At 45.1% G+C, this 15,542-nt stretch overlaps 1 protein-coding gene across 1 annotated transcript in view; it reads right to left on the minus strand.

Annotated features, from left to right (window-relative positions):
* LOC149351243 (cell adhesion molecule Dscam1-like) overlaps positions 1–15,542 on the minus strand; it is a 167,696-nt gene that overhangs the window by 80,522 nt on the left and 71,632 nt on the right. The window lies entirely within an intron of this gene.

Here is a 15,542-nt window from a genome sequence, read left to right on the forward strand (position 1 = left end):
GAGAAAATCGCCGGCCAGTCACGAGGTGCTTTAAAAAAAGTCTGGCAGTCAAGTCTGGCACAAGGATATTTTGTGTCTGCTATCGTCCACCGGGTAGCAGTTCTGCTGAGCTCTTTTTATTTCTTGATTCATTCCTAGAATTTGTTAACATGAACCAATATCAGTTAATTTTAGGTGGCGATTTTAACATTGACATGCTGGCCAACAATAACACAACAATCGAGTTCAATACTTTACTTAACGTCCACTCCTGTGAAAATGTCATCATGTCACCTACACGGATTACGACAGAATCAGAAACACTTTTAGATCTTTTCATAACAAACTCCAAAACAGAAAGCTTGAAGTCAGGCACCATTGCTTATGCTCTGAGTGATCACATACCAATATTCATTTCTGTCAATCTTGCTCCGATTTCTCAACGACAACCCGACCAAATGTCATTTTATTGAGTTATAAATCATCACACGTTATGCGAGTTCAAGGAACGCTTATCTATTGTTAACTGGGAACATGTTTTTGAGGAAAGCGACCCTGATGAAGCATACGAAAAATTTTTAGAGATTGTTACTGACATTTATAATGCTTCCTTTCCACTTAAGAAATTCTCCCAGTCAAAGAAATGTAAGAAACCATGGGTCGACAAAGACATGTTGCAGTTGATAAGAAAACGCGATAAACTTTACAGAGTGTTTTTACAAAGTAGATGTCCTGAAGCACTGAAAACATTCAAAAAATTTAGGAACTTCGTTACAAAGCAACTTCGCGTCGCTAAAAAGCAATATATTTATAACCGATTTAATTCAACTGGTAGACAATCTGAAAAAGTTTGGAAGGTTTTAAAATCTATCTTCAGTAATTCTTCCGAACTGACCACAAAAATTAATCATGAAGGCATTGAATTAAAAGGTTCTGATCTAGCAGATGCCTTTAATGACTACTTTCTTTCCTTTGCTGACACATCAAGCGGCGACGTAAATCTTTCCTATATGAGTGCCAGAAATAGTGAAACAATATTTTTAACACCGGTTACAGTAAATGAAGTAATTACAGAATTTTTAGCGCTTAATAATAGTAAAGCTACAGATGCGTCAGGTTTTCAGATACAGCCCATAAAATTTACTATCGACATTCTTGCACCTTCCCTCGCCCATATCTTCAACCTATCCTTAGTTTCCGGTGTTTTTCCGCGTCTTATGCAAAGGGCAAAAGTCACAGTAGTGTATAAAAAAGGAAACAAAAATGAAATGGGAAACTATCGCCCGATATCAATCTTACCTGTGTTTTCCAAAGGCCTCGAAAAAGTTATTCTTAAACGGCTATCCTCCTTCACTGAAAGATGTAACATTATCACTACCGCTCAATATGGGTTTCGTAAAAATAGATCGACTGAGTTAGCTCTCCTTGCTCAGAAAGAATTCATACTAAAACATTTTGAATCCAAAAACATGGTACTTGGTTTATTTTTAGATTTTTCAAAGGCGTTTTACCTTGTTAATCACTCTGTGCTGCTTAAAAAATTAGACCACTACGGTATTAGAGGCATAGCCCATATGCTGATTTCCTCATACTTGCGACATAGATCTCAGTTTGTTAGTATTGCCGGTGAATGCTCCCAGTTGAAAGCGGTAGCTTCTGGCGTTCCGCAAGGGAGCATTTTGGGTCCGTTTCTTTTTGTTCTTTATATTAATGATATTGTTCGCATCGATAGCACTGCTAAGTACATAATTTATGCAGATGACACTAGTCTGTTTTTTTCGGGTACTTCAACGGCTGATCTCGCAAATCGAGCTAATAAAACCTTAAAAGAAATAAATACTTGGACTGCTGATAATCACTTAAGAATTAACGTTAGTAAAACTGCAGCCGTCATGTTCCACCCACGTCACAAACAGTTTGAACTTCCTGTAATTGAATTAAACAATACCAGAATAGAATTTGTGCAGTCTGTGAAAACTCTGGGCGTTTACTTTGCAGCAGATATGTCGTGGAATGACCATATTAATTACGTCGTTCAGAAACTTTCCAGAACAGTTGGTATCATGCGCCGCCATTGCTTTCATTTTCCTACGTCAGTCAACATGTTACTTTATCACTCTTTGTTCTCTTCCATAGCCAGCTACGGATGTATGGTGTGGGCAACAACAACAGCTGAAAATATTAACAAACTCACTGTCTTACAAAAACGTATTATACGCATTGCATGTAAAGTGCCGTATTTCTTCCACACTGCGAGCCTTTTCCACCGACACAACGTTATTCCAATGAAATCCATGTATAACTATAGGCTGTGCTATAAATATAAACTCGCCATAATGAAAAATGATGACTTCTTACTTACACTTGCTAGGTTAGAGCAAAGCAGAACTGTGTATGATACCCGCGCAGCAGAGCCTTGGAATGTTAAGAAATGCCGTACAAACTATGGCAAACAAATGTTGCAGCATACCTTACCGACACTTCTGAACCAGTTGTACTGCCACAAGAATCTTGATGTCTCCAATATTTCTCTGAAAGAATTGCCCCAAATATTCGTGTAGTTCTTTTTTTTTTCTTGCTATTACCATTTTGAGTGCACCTGTCAGTTCTGCTGTCCTTTATTTTCTCCTCCCTGTGTTTGCCTTTATAGTCTCTTTGACCTAATATAGTTCTTTTTTCTTTTACAAGCAGAATGTACTGCTTACTGAACGTACATGTGTCATTCTATGTACAGAACATACGTGTTTTTTCTCCTTGCATTTTGTTTGATGTCCTATTCCGCCGCCGTCAATGCTGCACTGTAAGAGGAAGCCAGGACCTCTCAAGCTGTCTATACAGCTTTTTCCCTGGCTGTCCTCGCAACACCTAGTTGCGGAAATAAACCTTCAAACCTTCAAACCTTCATGAACATCACCCGAATCCATTACCTTTACCTGATCCCAGCCTCAGCGTCTTCAAAGATAATTTGCTCTCTGATCCGCGTTGTAATGCGGTAGCATTAAGGCTCACGTTCTGCAGAAAATCCAGCGTCGTCAGTGGCGTTGTGAGCAAAAAAAAAAAAAAAAGGACACGTGACCTTGTGACGTTCATCACAACCTGCCCACCGTGGCGGGCGGCAGTTAAATTAGTGAATGGTCGCGAGAGGACTCTCGGCGACGTATGAATGTAAAGCAGAGAATGACCAATTCCGCACGTATGGGCATCAACCCATTAACCCCATAGCGTCATACCCATAAGGCAGAGCTTAGGTGCCCCCTCTAGTGTTTGCTCTCTTATCCCTGAGTGTGGCGCCTATCAGCTTGCTTTCCATGACTGTTCTTGTGCTCACTGAGGGTTTTTGTTTAAATAATTACACCCGTTCAGTCAGTTAAACCACAGCAGCACGGCTGCCAACAAAGCCAATCACTTTTTTTTTGTACTTTGTAGTCAAGTATTTTTCAGTGATATATTAATTACAATAGTAATTGCTCACTAACCACGACCACAGAAATAAAAAAAGAAGATGGAAACATGCCCTTATGCTTCTTGGTTTCGGTGGTTGTCGACTTCCTTCGTATGTTTAACATGATTGTCATCAAGTGGCCTTGCTTACAGGTCAAGATGCCGAAGGCACAACAAAAAGCAGGTTGCTGTTGTTGTGGAGTACTTTTATACCAATAAAGAGACTGCACATAACATGTGTACATGCACTTTCTACAGGTTCCCTGCGTCATTTATCTACCCTCTCTCGTCCTTCTATATGTACTTTCTTTCTTTTTGCCTCTTTTATCTCTCCTCCATGTGTAATGCAGCGAACCGGACCCGAGTCCAATTAGGTGCCGTGCCTTTCCACTGTAAGCTGCCGCTCTGTCACAAGCCATAGGAGAGTTTACGTGAAGAAAACAAGGAAGCAGGACCGCTGCTAAAAGTGAAATCAATGCCAATCTCAGAAAAACCTGCTCAACACGTTTTGAGTGCTCAAAACTCATGTCTGAAAATAGCATGATCACCATAATTTTCTATGTTGGAAAGCACCCTGCAAGCGCTACGCATTATCTAATTTAAAGCTGTTTTGGTCAAAAATGAAGATTAAATTATTGTTTTCCTGAGGTAAAATCTTACCGTGCTTTACAGTTAAATCATATTATGCGACATGTTTATGAAGCTGCCGCGTTTGTATTGTTTTACGGTGGTTGAAGATTTAATGTAGTTGGCTGTAAAACTTACAGTCTTGTTGCTCTTTTTTTTCAGGCGCATGTTAGGTAACCAACAGACTGCATTCATTCCACTTAATCAGAAACACATGCTGCATTCATGGAGGAACACAGTGAATGCAAGCATGTGGAGTAAAACGCGAAGCATTCGGGTCGCAAGAAAAAAAAATAACTGGCGCAAGACTGCAGCTTGCTGAAAAAAAAAAACAGTACAGCAGATGAGTGCATGTGGTTTTCAATATTACTATTCTTGCTAGTTGTGCGACCCGTTCGTACTCTTCGGAAGGCGCTTTGCGTGACTCTCCGAATCTCGCAGAAAATGGGACTGCGATACCGCGGTATTGTTGTCATGCCCCGAAATTTGCAACCGCAGACGACGAGCCGTCTGAACATTCCTTCTTTTTTCTCTTTTCTTCCATTGAAGGCCGTACTTTCATAACACGGTACACACCCCCTTCCCAGAAAATTGTCATCGAAGTCTGCGCCGAGCACCGAAACCTAATATGATCGTCTGTACATCACGTACTAAGAACAACCGAGAAACAGCAGGAAGTTAAATTTCTTTCTTGTTTTTCTTCCCGCCCGATGTCAGTTTCAATGTGCGGCCAGTTTACTATTAAAAAAAAAAACAAAAAAGAGAGACAGAAGGCAGGCGTCTTCGAACAAGAGAAAGTCGAAGGACCATTGCATTTCATTCAGTGAAAATCCCGAGAAAAGCCTGTTGCACTCATTTTTATTTGGTGCCTCAGAACTAGTGAAGTTCAGTCGCGGCGGATTTTCAAACAACTTCTTTGTGGATTGCAGCAATGAATTGTAGTTTCTGGGGAAGGTATGATGGATGAGCAAAATAATAATAATAATAATAATAATAATAAAAAAAAGGCTCTCTCTCCGTTCCTTGTTATTCTAAACCACCGAATTCTCCAACTGCCCGTCGTTCTAAGGTACTCTAGGTTTGTTCGCAAGAACCAAAAAGTTCGCTATATCCGCTCTCAGAAGGAGGGAGTCGACGCTAAAAGCGCTCGAAAAATAACGATTTCAATCTACAGACGAAGCGCCCGCCTACACGACGTTCGGTGCGTGTCGAAGAAGGGAAGAACTAAGCCTCGGATAAAGTTAAAGCGGAAAGTGAGACCTGTCCTTACAATGCAGTGAACGAGGAGCTCAGCTTATGCGGGGACTAAACCCGACAGGCTTGATACCCACTCGAGAAAGGGAACGAACGTACAACCAGGACGCGAGGTTCCTCGTTCCACTGCCTTCATTCAAGCGCAAACAACTGCGTAGTTCTTAAAACATGCCTTCAATACCGAGTGGCAACAAAGGGAGCTTCTTTTTCCGGTGTCCCTCGCTTTTCTCAGCTCTTTCCGATCCTTGCGATTCAAAAAATATTTCGCATTCACTACGTTCGGGTCGAGTACTCGCGTGAGAGGCATAGCATAGTGATTCGTTTCTGACATTGTAATCTGCATCTTCAGGAAGTTGTATCCTATCCGTGGACGAAAGACAGACGTCTGCACCACAAATGCGACACTGTGCAATGTTTTGAAGGGAGAGAGCCTCCAGAATTTCATCGATTGGGAAGAAAATATGAAACAAATTCGGAACGACAAGGCCGACATAGAAATAAAAGAAACGAGTTTTGTTGGATATTTGGATATTTAACTCTTTAATGCAACGCTAAGCAATTCCAGGGATGCTTTGATTTTCGCCACTGACTATTATCGGGCGCAGCGCGGGTAGTTTTGTCTATCAAAGTTTCTGCATTTTTTTTTCAAGTCGGTAACTACACACATATAGCACCACCCACTCACAATACAAAGAAGGAATGCACGAGCGGACGAACGCAAAAACATTCGCATAGGTCCCCGTGTAACTGAACTAAAATTTTTCATATGGACGAATAGAATCGTTTAGAGGCAAGCTTAGTTATCTTCGTCTTCAGAGTAATATTACTCTTTGGCAAGAGATCACGAAAAATTTGTTCATGAACACCACAGCCAGCGCGCAATTGTTTCCTGTCCAGCTATCGGGACGTTGCTACACCATCGCGATTCCTCTACTTTGCGAGCCGTCATGTAGAAGATGGGGCATTCAAAATTGACAGTTACGGGCATTTCAAACCAAATTCGGACAAAATCCAACTCTGCTTGAGCCGTATTTGGTCCGCAGTGTGTGATAATAAAATAAAATAAAATATTAGCCAGAGGTGTGGAGAATTTTGAACACTGAAGCGAATGGGTAAGCTCAAAAACTGTACAAGTTCAGTGCGAGTACCGGGAGCGCGAAATTGAAGATTTTTTTTTTTTAGCACCAAGGCTTTTTCGGAGTTATAAAACGCACCGTAGCCGATGTTTCGGGCACAATCTCGACCGCATAGGGGTCTTTACGTAAGTGAAAAACTCAGAATGCAGAACTTTTTTTTTTCTTTTTGCATCGATATGCGGTCGTAGTGACTCGGAATAAAACCCGGGAACTCAGCCTTAGGAGCACAACGCTATAGTCGCCGATTCACCCGGCGGCTCATCAATTTCAAAACAAGGATATCAGGAGAAAAATTCCAAGCATCAGCCTCCTCTCTCTGCCTGCCCACGATGCATGTGTTCATGTCAGACTCATCTCATTCATCGTTCTAATCGACAATAACCGTGCTTATTTCACGTTCGCAGTAAAATATAACGCAGTTTGCAAGAGTCCGCGTTCTCTAAGGTAAGCCTGGGCAACCGAATTGACGACCCGCCTTTTGCGCAGAGCATTTCACGTCCAAGAAGGGAGAGCGTGCGAGGAGGCGCCGACGCATGCCAGCAGCCAGTCTTGAGTGGGCCCTCTATAGGTGAACCAATTTCGCGCTTTTCCCGCATCCCGCAGTTCGAGAACGTGCGTCTGTACGCGGCGTAGCTGCCAGTCGTTTTAATTAAGGTTCGATCCCTCTCATCGCGCTCGTCTCCAGCGGTGGCCCATTAGAATTGCGCTCTCCCCCGGGCTCCCCCACCGTCTTCCCAGCGGCACGCGCCGCGGCGGGTCCCGGCGTTGGGCGCAGCGAGGGCGCATCGGCTCCGACCCAGCCAGCGTCGGCGGAGCTGCAGGATGGCGGAAACACCGCGCATACACGACTTTCTCGGCGCTTGTCGCTCGACGACAGCACGACGACGACCGACCACGCTAATCGAGTCAAGCTGGAGGCGCTGATTGCGTGGGACGCGTGCTACGAGAAAGGAAGGGCACCAGACCGCCGCGAAAGTCTCGCGTCACGCGCTCGTCTTTATTGGATTTTTTTTTCAAATAACTCCAGGCCAGTGAAAATGAGCATAGGAGCATTGCCTCGTTCTGACCGTGAAGGTTACGTTCTTCACCTTTGGGCGTCCAAGAAGACGTGGTTGAGCTCTAGTGAAGATATAGAATAGCACGAAGCGGCCAAGAGGATGCTAGAAGTCGTCAGGGAAATCACCACAAAGGGTCATGTTTGCGCAAACAGCTCATATGCAGCGTAAGCAAGTTTTGGACTCACGAATTATCCCGGAATGCGAACAGGATAACGATATAGTAAATCGGGCTCTGCTCTGCTCTGCAGCTGAAGCGATGGGAGAGGAGTGATGCCAGGCGCATGGAATGAAACTGAAAAAACAGTCGCCGCATCATGATTCACCTCTAGCTCAGACCTCGAATGACTTTTGCTAGCCTGGTTTCGTAAATATGATAAAAAAGCAATTTCAACACCTTCTTAATACATAAGGTAGAAAAAGTTCCTAAGGCTAGGCTGGCAATACACTTGAAAGAAAACAGACGTGGTGAAGAAACATTGTACTTTTCTTGACGTTTCGGCCGGGGACCACCCGGGGACGAAGACCGATCCCCGGGCGAAACATCAAGAAAAGTAGTGTTTATAGTTGTACACTTCTCATCGGAGGCTGTTTCGGGGAACCACACTAACACACCAGTGTGTGTTTGTGGTAGATGAGAAGAGTACAATTGGTACGTTCACCGAGTTTCCAATTTGTTTCCGTTACAAACATGGGAATCCTCAAAGGCCGCGAAATACGCATTGGCTGCGACGATGACATTTCCACTGGACGATAATTTCTTCGCACTGAGTCTGATTTTTAAGTCTGCAAACAGAAGAAAATGAGACGAAGCTAAAGCTAAAATCAGGCAGGGGGTGGAATGGGAAACCAGGTCGACGCTTTCATCTTGTAATTTTGCAGCTGGGAACGTCGATTTATGGGGCAATGAATTGTCTCGGTGAAAGGGCACTGTTGTGTGCGCGAGTGTAGACCTTTCTTTTTTACAGGGCATTTTTCGAACAGTGCACTAACAGTGCATAAGACCATCCGGCTAGTGTTTGCCCTTTCAGGAAGTAGTCGATAAGGATCACACATTGGCTGTCGCACATACAGTGGCCGTCATGTTTCCAGCGAACAAAATGGTTTTTTCTTCCTTTGGAGCACGTTTACCAGGCGCTGTTCACTGCTTTTACTGCTGTTTGAACCCGGATATGTAGTGGTAAGTCCTTGTCAGGAATCGGTGCACTAAACTTCTGCGTATGTGATTAAGCGTTGCCAAACACTCCAAGAAAATGTACCGTTACGTACGTCTTTTGGTCGGCACTGAACAATCGCGGCAACCATCGCATAGAAAACTTTTTCAGGCGCAACTATTCGGGCAGGATTTGTCGCACTCTTTCATCTCGCGCATTTCCGTTCGACGGCCCTCCATTAGGATACCACGAATTTTTTCTACCATGTCCTGCGTAGTGACCTCAACTGTGTCTCCCAAGCGTGTTTCATCTCGAATGCTGTCCGTCGGTGCTTAAATTTGCGCATTTGAAAATAACCCGCTTGCGACGCTGGTGCGCAATCCCCATGAACATCATCTGCCTCGGATTTGACCAGCGCGGCTGTTCACTTCTTTAAATAGAAATATTTTATAACGGTCCAAAACTGACCTCTTTCCATTTTCACGCGTCAAACGCATCTAGAAAGTGAACAACGTGGTACGCCCCTCTGATATTTGGTCTGAGCTAGACTCAAATGAGCTACAGTGATACACCCACCAACCGTGAAGCCACTACACGAATTGTGGCGCCATCTTACTGAAAGTTCTCAAACTTATTAAACGACCTTATACATGGGCTTCAAAGGTTGGGTAGGTTCTGGAAATAAAGAACTAGAGCCCTCGTTCTACCTTAAAGGGACCCCGAAGAATTCTGTCTGTTATATTTATGTCTTTCAAGCGCTCGTCTTATTTCGAGAGTTTTGTTCCGTCACGGTGGCTTCTACGGTGCCACTGGCGATAAAAAGCCGTCGTAGCCGCTTTTATTCTACAAGTGAGAGGATAGGAGAACCTGTCTACGAACGTAGCTTCGAAAAAGAAAAGGACGCAGTACATAATGACTTATTATTGGCTGATGATTGCGCATGCTACACCAGACCTCGCCCTGTAACTTCCAGCACGCGAGCAGAGCTGAGAGGAAGGGGAATTTAAAAGACAGACTGCTCCGTTAAAGGTACACTGAGGACCCCTCCATCCAATTTATGCTGTTAGTAAAAATTGATGCTGCGGTTCTTTTTGCAGAAAAGACGAATTTATTTTTGAGAAAGACTGCGGTTAAAAATTTCCTGAAGCTGGATTCAAATTCTTGACGTCGACACAGACAAGGACTCCGTGACCATTATTTTGAAGTGAATGGGGGTGTGACCTCACCTCTGTGATTCGTAAAAATAATTGTGTCGGTGCACTGTAGTTTAGTTAAAGAATCGTTCAGTGATGTTGATACCTGCATTTTATTACTGGGCCTTTTGAACCTTGTAAAGCACTGTTTTAGGTGAAATTAACATCTTTTCCGATAGAATGCAGTAGCTTATAAACAGACCAACTTTATTTTGTCCGCACTGTCGCGACGGCAAGGAAACTTTGCTGCAGTTACACCATTTGTGAAAAAAAGCCCACTTTACAGGTGCTCACAGATCTGAGGATACGTATGAGCGTTTCCCACAAGAAACGGGTGCACGCTGCTTTATCCTTGGTGAAACGAAAGGTAAACAGCATTTATGATACGCTTAAAGGAATCCCCCCCCCCCCCCCCCCCCCCTTCTTCCTCTGAAAAAAAAAAAAAATTGCAATTGCCGCTTATCTAAATCATAGGAATATAAGTGCCGGCATTACGTGCTCATTCAATACGACATATTACATGACGCCGTTATTGAATGAAACGTTCTATTTAGCAGCCTCACATACGATATAATTAATATTCAGACGCCTCTCAGTACCAAACAAAATTTTTATTGTATTTCTGCTCATTGAAATCATTATTTGCTTGCACACCTTGCTCTACCCCAACAGTACTCACAAAGACAGCCGCTTCGCGCTTTAAGGCATGGTCGCTCGCAGACACGCAATTAATGTTGACAGCAACGGCGACAAATGACGGTGTCCTGGTTGTACTTCAAGAGTTCCCAAAAATTATGTTGGCGCGCATCACTAACGCACAGGTTACAAGAGATATCTTGCCGTTTCGGCCACAGCGGCTTGCAAAAGCAGCGCGCTTCTGCACACGGTAAACATGTGATGTGCTACTGTTGACAGAAACCTGATATACAAGATATACAGATTTAGACAAAGCTAAATAAAAAAAAAGTCGTAAGTTTTAGATGTCCCAGATTTGTGGGAGAGGTATTTACGTGGTATGTAACAGTACTAGAGCTTTTCTTTAAAACATTAGACTTACCGATTCAGTTTGCTGAAAAACTGCGACTTTTAACTAAAGGAGCTGCGCGAAGCTCAATTTATAGTTTATTAGGGTTCAACATCCCAAAGCGACTCAGGCTATGAGGGACGCTGTAGTGAAGGGCTCCGGAAATTTCGACCACCTGGGGTTCTTTAAAGTGCGCTGACATCGCACAGTATACGGACTTCTAGAATTTCGCTTCCATCGAAATTCGACTGCCGCGGCCGGTATCGAACCCGCGACTTTCGGGACAGCAGCCGAGCGCCATAACCACTGAGCCACCGTGGGCTGAGGCACAACGTAGGCGGGCTGAGGCACAACGGAGAGCAGGCACAACAGAGGGGAGAACTCGAGCTGAGGGAAATTTCAAAACTAAATACTTTACCTTGCATTTCTCGTTGTGCTTTCATGGTGAATTATTTGGCATCATTCTTTAGAAGCTCTGCCATCCCAAAGCATTTCTCAAGATCAACATTTTTCGTCAGGGTAGGCGTCAAACTAACATTAGTACTGCCGCTCACAAATATGGACAATCCCCGTTGAACAAGGCAGCCGATCAGTAAAAAAATGGAGACCATGTTTTTGCACCCGGATAAACACTTTCCCTCAGTTGCTGCTGCTTGTGAATGAAAAAAAAAAAAAACAGTATTCAGTAGCCATTTACACCTTGCTAATTGCCGAAAGCAGAATGAGACCAAAATTTGGTCGTCGTAGAGTAATGATTTCGTTGCTCTATAACTCCACATACTGGAATGAATCTCAGCGCAGCGTAGCAAAACTTCCGGTTACTTACAGTTTTGATCCCCTTTAGCCTATTCGGCAGGGTGACCGTGACGAATGCCCACCGCGGAAATTTCCTTCACCTTACGCCAACGACCATGAGTCATATAAAATGTGCTCGACGCTAGTGCGATGTCTCGTACGCTTTCGTTGCGGAATCGTTCCGGTAACGACGTTGCCTAATAAACGCGAAGTTTTCACTGCGGAGAGCTCTATTGCGCGGTGGCACTGGATGCGACGTGCACGTGGACGCACTCGAAAACTCTCGGCTACGAAGCTGTTCTCATTCGTTATGGCGCCCCTGAGTAGCATTCCGAGGCCGCCGTCCATCGGCTGGCCCTTCAGAGCAGTGACTTGCCTTCAGTTCCTTCACAAAGATTGCTTCAACTGCCTTGGCTGAATGCCACCCGAGGGCGTCATACATTCTTTACTGCCAAGCCAATTCACGCCGTCTGCGACGGCGTTAAGTATTTAGGAGGCCTATCCGCACCATCCGCGCCTTTCGGGGCATGAAAGTAACAAAAACGTAGGCGCTGAAAAGAGTTGAGTTTGGATTTGGAAACCTTGCCGTGACGTAGGAGATGCTTATAAAACCTGCAGAGTGTAGTGTCACGCAGTAGCGCAGTAGCTTGTAGGAGGCTCAACTTACACCGGCATAAATATCATGTTAGCGCTCTGAAGCGTTACTTAGCGCTCCCTCCGCAGTCTAGCTGACCTATGATACCTCACGGAGCTTTCTAGTGACAGTATGCTCATTACTGTCCATGCTAGTTTGGTTTATTGGTTCGGTTTATTGGGGTTTAACGTCCCAAAGCAACTCAGGCTATGAGGGACGCCGCAGTGAAGGGCTTCGGAAATTTCGACCACTTGGGGTTCTTTAACGTGCATTGACATCGCACACTACACGGGCCCCTAGAAGTTTGCCTCCGTCGAAATTCGGCCCGCATCTTTCGCGGTCAGCAGCCGAGCGCCGTAACCACTGAGCCACCGCGGCGGGTGTCCATGCTAGAAGCAGGTAAACAAACTAAAGTGATGAAATGCAAGCCACATAAAGATAGATGAAAAAAAGTTGCTTCAGCTTTTGTCCTGTGTCCTTATCTGGCTCATATTGCAAAGCTTTAGTTGGTTTACCTGTTTCCACATGTTTTAAGAACTGGCCCATTCTTCAGCTTTGTTATGCATGCTATTGGCTAAGCTTTAGAAACAGATAATAGTGTACCGCTTATGTCGAACAACTGACCACGAAAACAAAATGCTATCGTGGCGCAATTTCCTCGTTCCATATGACTACTTTTGCTTAATATCGAGAGTGTTTCACTACTATGTCAAATTTACAAAACAGGACTTTGAGCGCGGCTTGGAGGATCATAGTGCATGAAGAAGTCAAAATTATTATACCTGCTAACCTATCTTTGGACGGAAAGTCACAACAGTAGTCACTGACTGTACAGTCGCCGCTCCAGCTTACGAAGGTTATTTTTTATGGGATCATTACCGACGAACATGATTGGTTATCGTCATGACAAAAAGAACGGAACCTGCTGGAATTTCTTCACCAGTGTCTAATTCCCCAATTCCTTAGCGTTTATGTGCACTGGGCAGAAACAGCGCACACAGAGACCAAGTGAGACAAAATTTCTTCGCAAAATGCAAAAAAAAAGAAAGAACTTTAAGTTATACCTGAGGTCCTGAGAGGGCAAAATTACTATTACTCGTGAAAGACCCTGCCTCGTCTAAAGCCCGAACCCCCTGTTGGGGGCGCAGAAATGTGGGAAATAAAATAAAATCGAACGAAGAAACAAAGCCTGTTCATATTTTGTGACACACATCACTTCGTCTCTTTTATCGTTCCACGTAGATGATATCTTGTAGTCTCAAAGTTTGGCACATTATATATGGCACAGGAGGCAGTTAAGCGGTCTGCTTCCATTCCGAAAGCCAACAGCCACATTCTATAGGTCATGTTGTTTTGCCGTTATTCGCTTCAGTTCGCAATAGGTGGCTGCCGTGGCTCAGTCAGTTGAACCTGCCAATAAATTAAAAAGCGATATAACCAATAATATTGTTACGCGGCGGCCAGCCGAAGAATGAGACGTGGTGAACCATGGCTATGAGATGATTTAATGGCCGCTGGCCTAGCGCGGGCGCTCCGTCCCGCGCCACTGCCAGCTTCGTCTTCGTCACACTACCCGGGGCCTCCGAGCGATCGTCCCGATCGGTGACGAACAGACGGCGAAATGGCGATGGTCTTGAGTGAAGGATCGAACAATATGTAGAAGATGGTGCAGTGCTGGCCGCCACGATGAGAAAGATGAGATGAGAGAATGAGTCCCGGTCCACGAAGCATCCGGGCCGTAGGGTGCCAGGAGCTGACGGCCGAGGTCTCTGGACGCACCGAACGGCAGAGGCAGGGGGACGGTGTCTTCACGTTTGGGTCAGTGGGGTCTTGGGTCGGTGGGGTCTTGGGTCCGTCGGGTCTTGGGTCCGTCGGGTCTTGGGTCGTCGTGTAGTGTGGTCCGGGCGGGGGACGGGGCTGGGGTGAGCGTCGAGGTCGGTTCAGATCGGGTGGGCTGGGGCACGGCCGTGCGGCGCTGACCAGGTACTCACGGCCGACGTCCACTGCAGGCCCAGGACGCCGAAGCTCTGTGACCAGGATGGCGATGAAGGGACCCCCGCACCTCCACCAAATGTTACGCGGCGGCCAGCCGAAGAATGAGACGTGGTGAACCATGGCTATGAGATGATTTAATGGCCGCTGGCCTAGCGCGGGCGCTCCGTCCCGCGCCACTGCCAGCTTCGTCTTCGTCACAATATAAACGAACGACATAAACAATGAATTGCCAAACGAACTAATGACGGAAAACAAAATAAACCATTATTGCCAGTTTAAGAGTGAAACTCGCGTGCAAGAGGAAGAGAAAAAGGCTTTAATGCCGGTCAAGTCAACTCTTGAGGAGCAAGAAGGCGCTGGGTCGCCGTGACATGTGACGTCATGCAGCGTCACTGCTTGAGGTTCACACATTTGCAGCGACTAAGTCAAAACGAGCGCGTCTCTTGACTAGTGGAGTTGTACGAGCCGGTAGTAATCCAACCACGCAGAACTTTCAGCTGAGAACAAACCTAAAACAGGGGTCGCATTACGTGGCCTCCGTGTCTGATTTTGAAGACATACATTTTGATCCGAAAGTGGACCCTATGCAGGCAACCGTACACCAACCAGCGTTTCTTCCTTTGTGTCTTATCGTGTCTTGATGCTCTTTCTTATTCCGGATACACACGTGTAGGCGACGTCGCCTCGGACGCCTCCGCACCCGTCCCCGCCCACCGCAAAGCCATGGTTTGCAGAGGAGTCGTGTTATGCGCGGTGAGATCCACGAAGACAATTTTCTGTTATTCTTTTCGTTGTGCGTGTGGAGTAGTTAGCAAGGACGCTAAAATGCGCTCCGCCGCCAGTACTTACGTTTTGCCTGTGTTTTACTTTCCTCCGTTTTCTTTCCCTACAATTTGAGAAACTCGCTTACCGCGAAGAGAGTGGGCTATGCGCGCTATGAGCAAAAGATCATATAGCCTTCCGCTGCTTTTAATGTTTTTTGCAAAGGTATCGCCGAGCGCAGGGACCTGTTCTTTCGGCAGCGAAAGCGATTCTTGAATCGTTTTCGAACAGCTCAGAAAAACAGCGCCCTATAATAAGCCTTACTTGCTGCCGCTGCTTGGGGGGCTCTTAGCTGAGACACTGAAGCTTTCGCCTTTTCTTCCACAGTATGAAGGGTAATTAAAACGGAAAGAAAAATACCAAGGAAAAATATAGATACAACAATTCAGCGAAAGGAAATAGAATTACTTGGCTAAAGTTTGACCCGCATGCG

The sequence above is a fragment of the Amblyomma mixtum genome, chromosome 3, assembly GCF_055824585.1.
Source record: "Amblyomma mixtum isolate Tamu chromosome 3, ASM5582458v1, whole genome shotgun sequence".
Lineage (NCBI taxonomy): Eukaryota > Metazoa > Arthropoda > Arachnida > Ixodida > Ixodidae > Amblyomma > Amblyomma mixtum.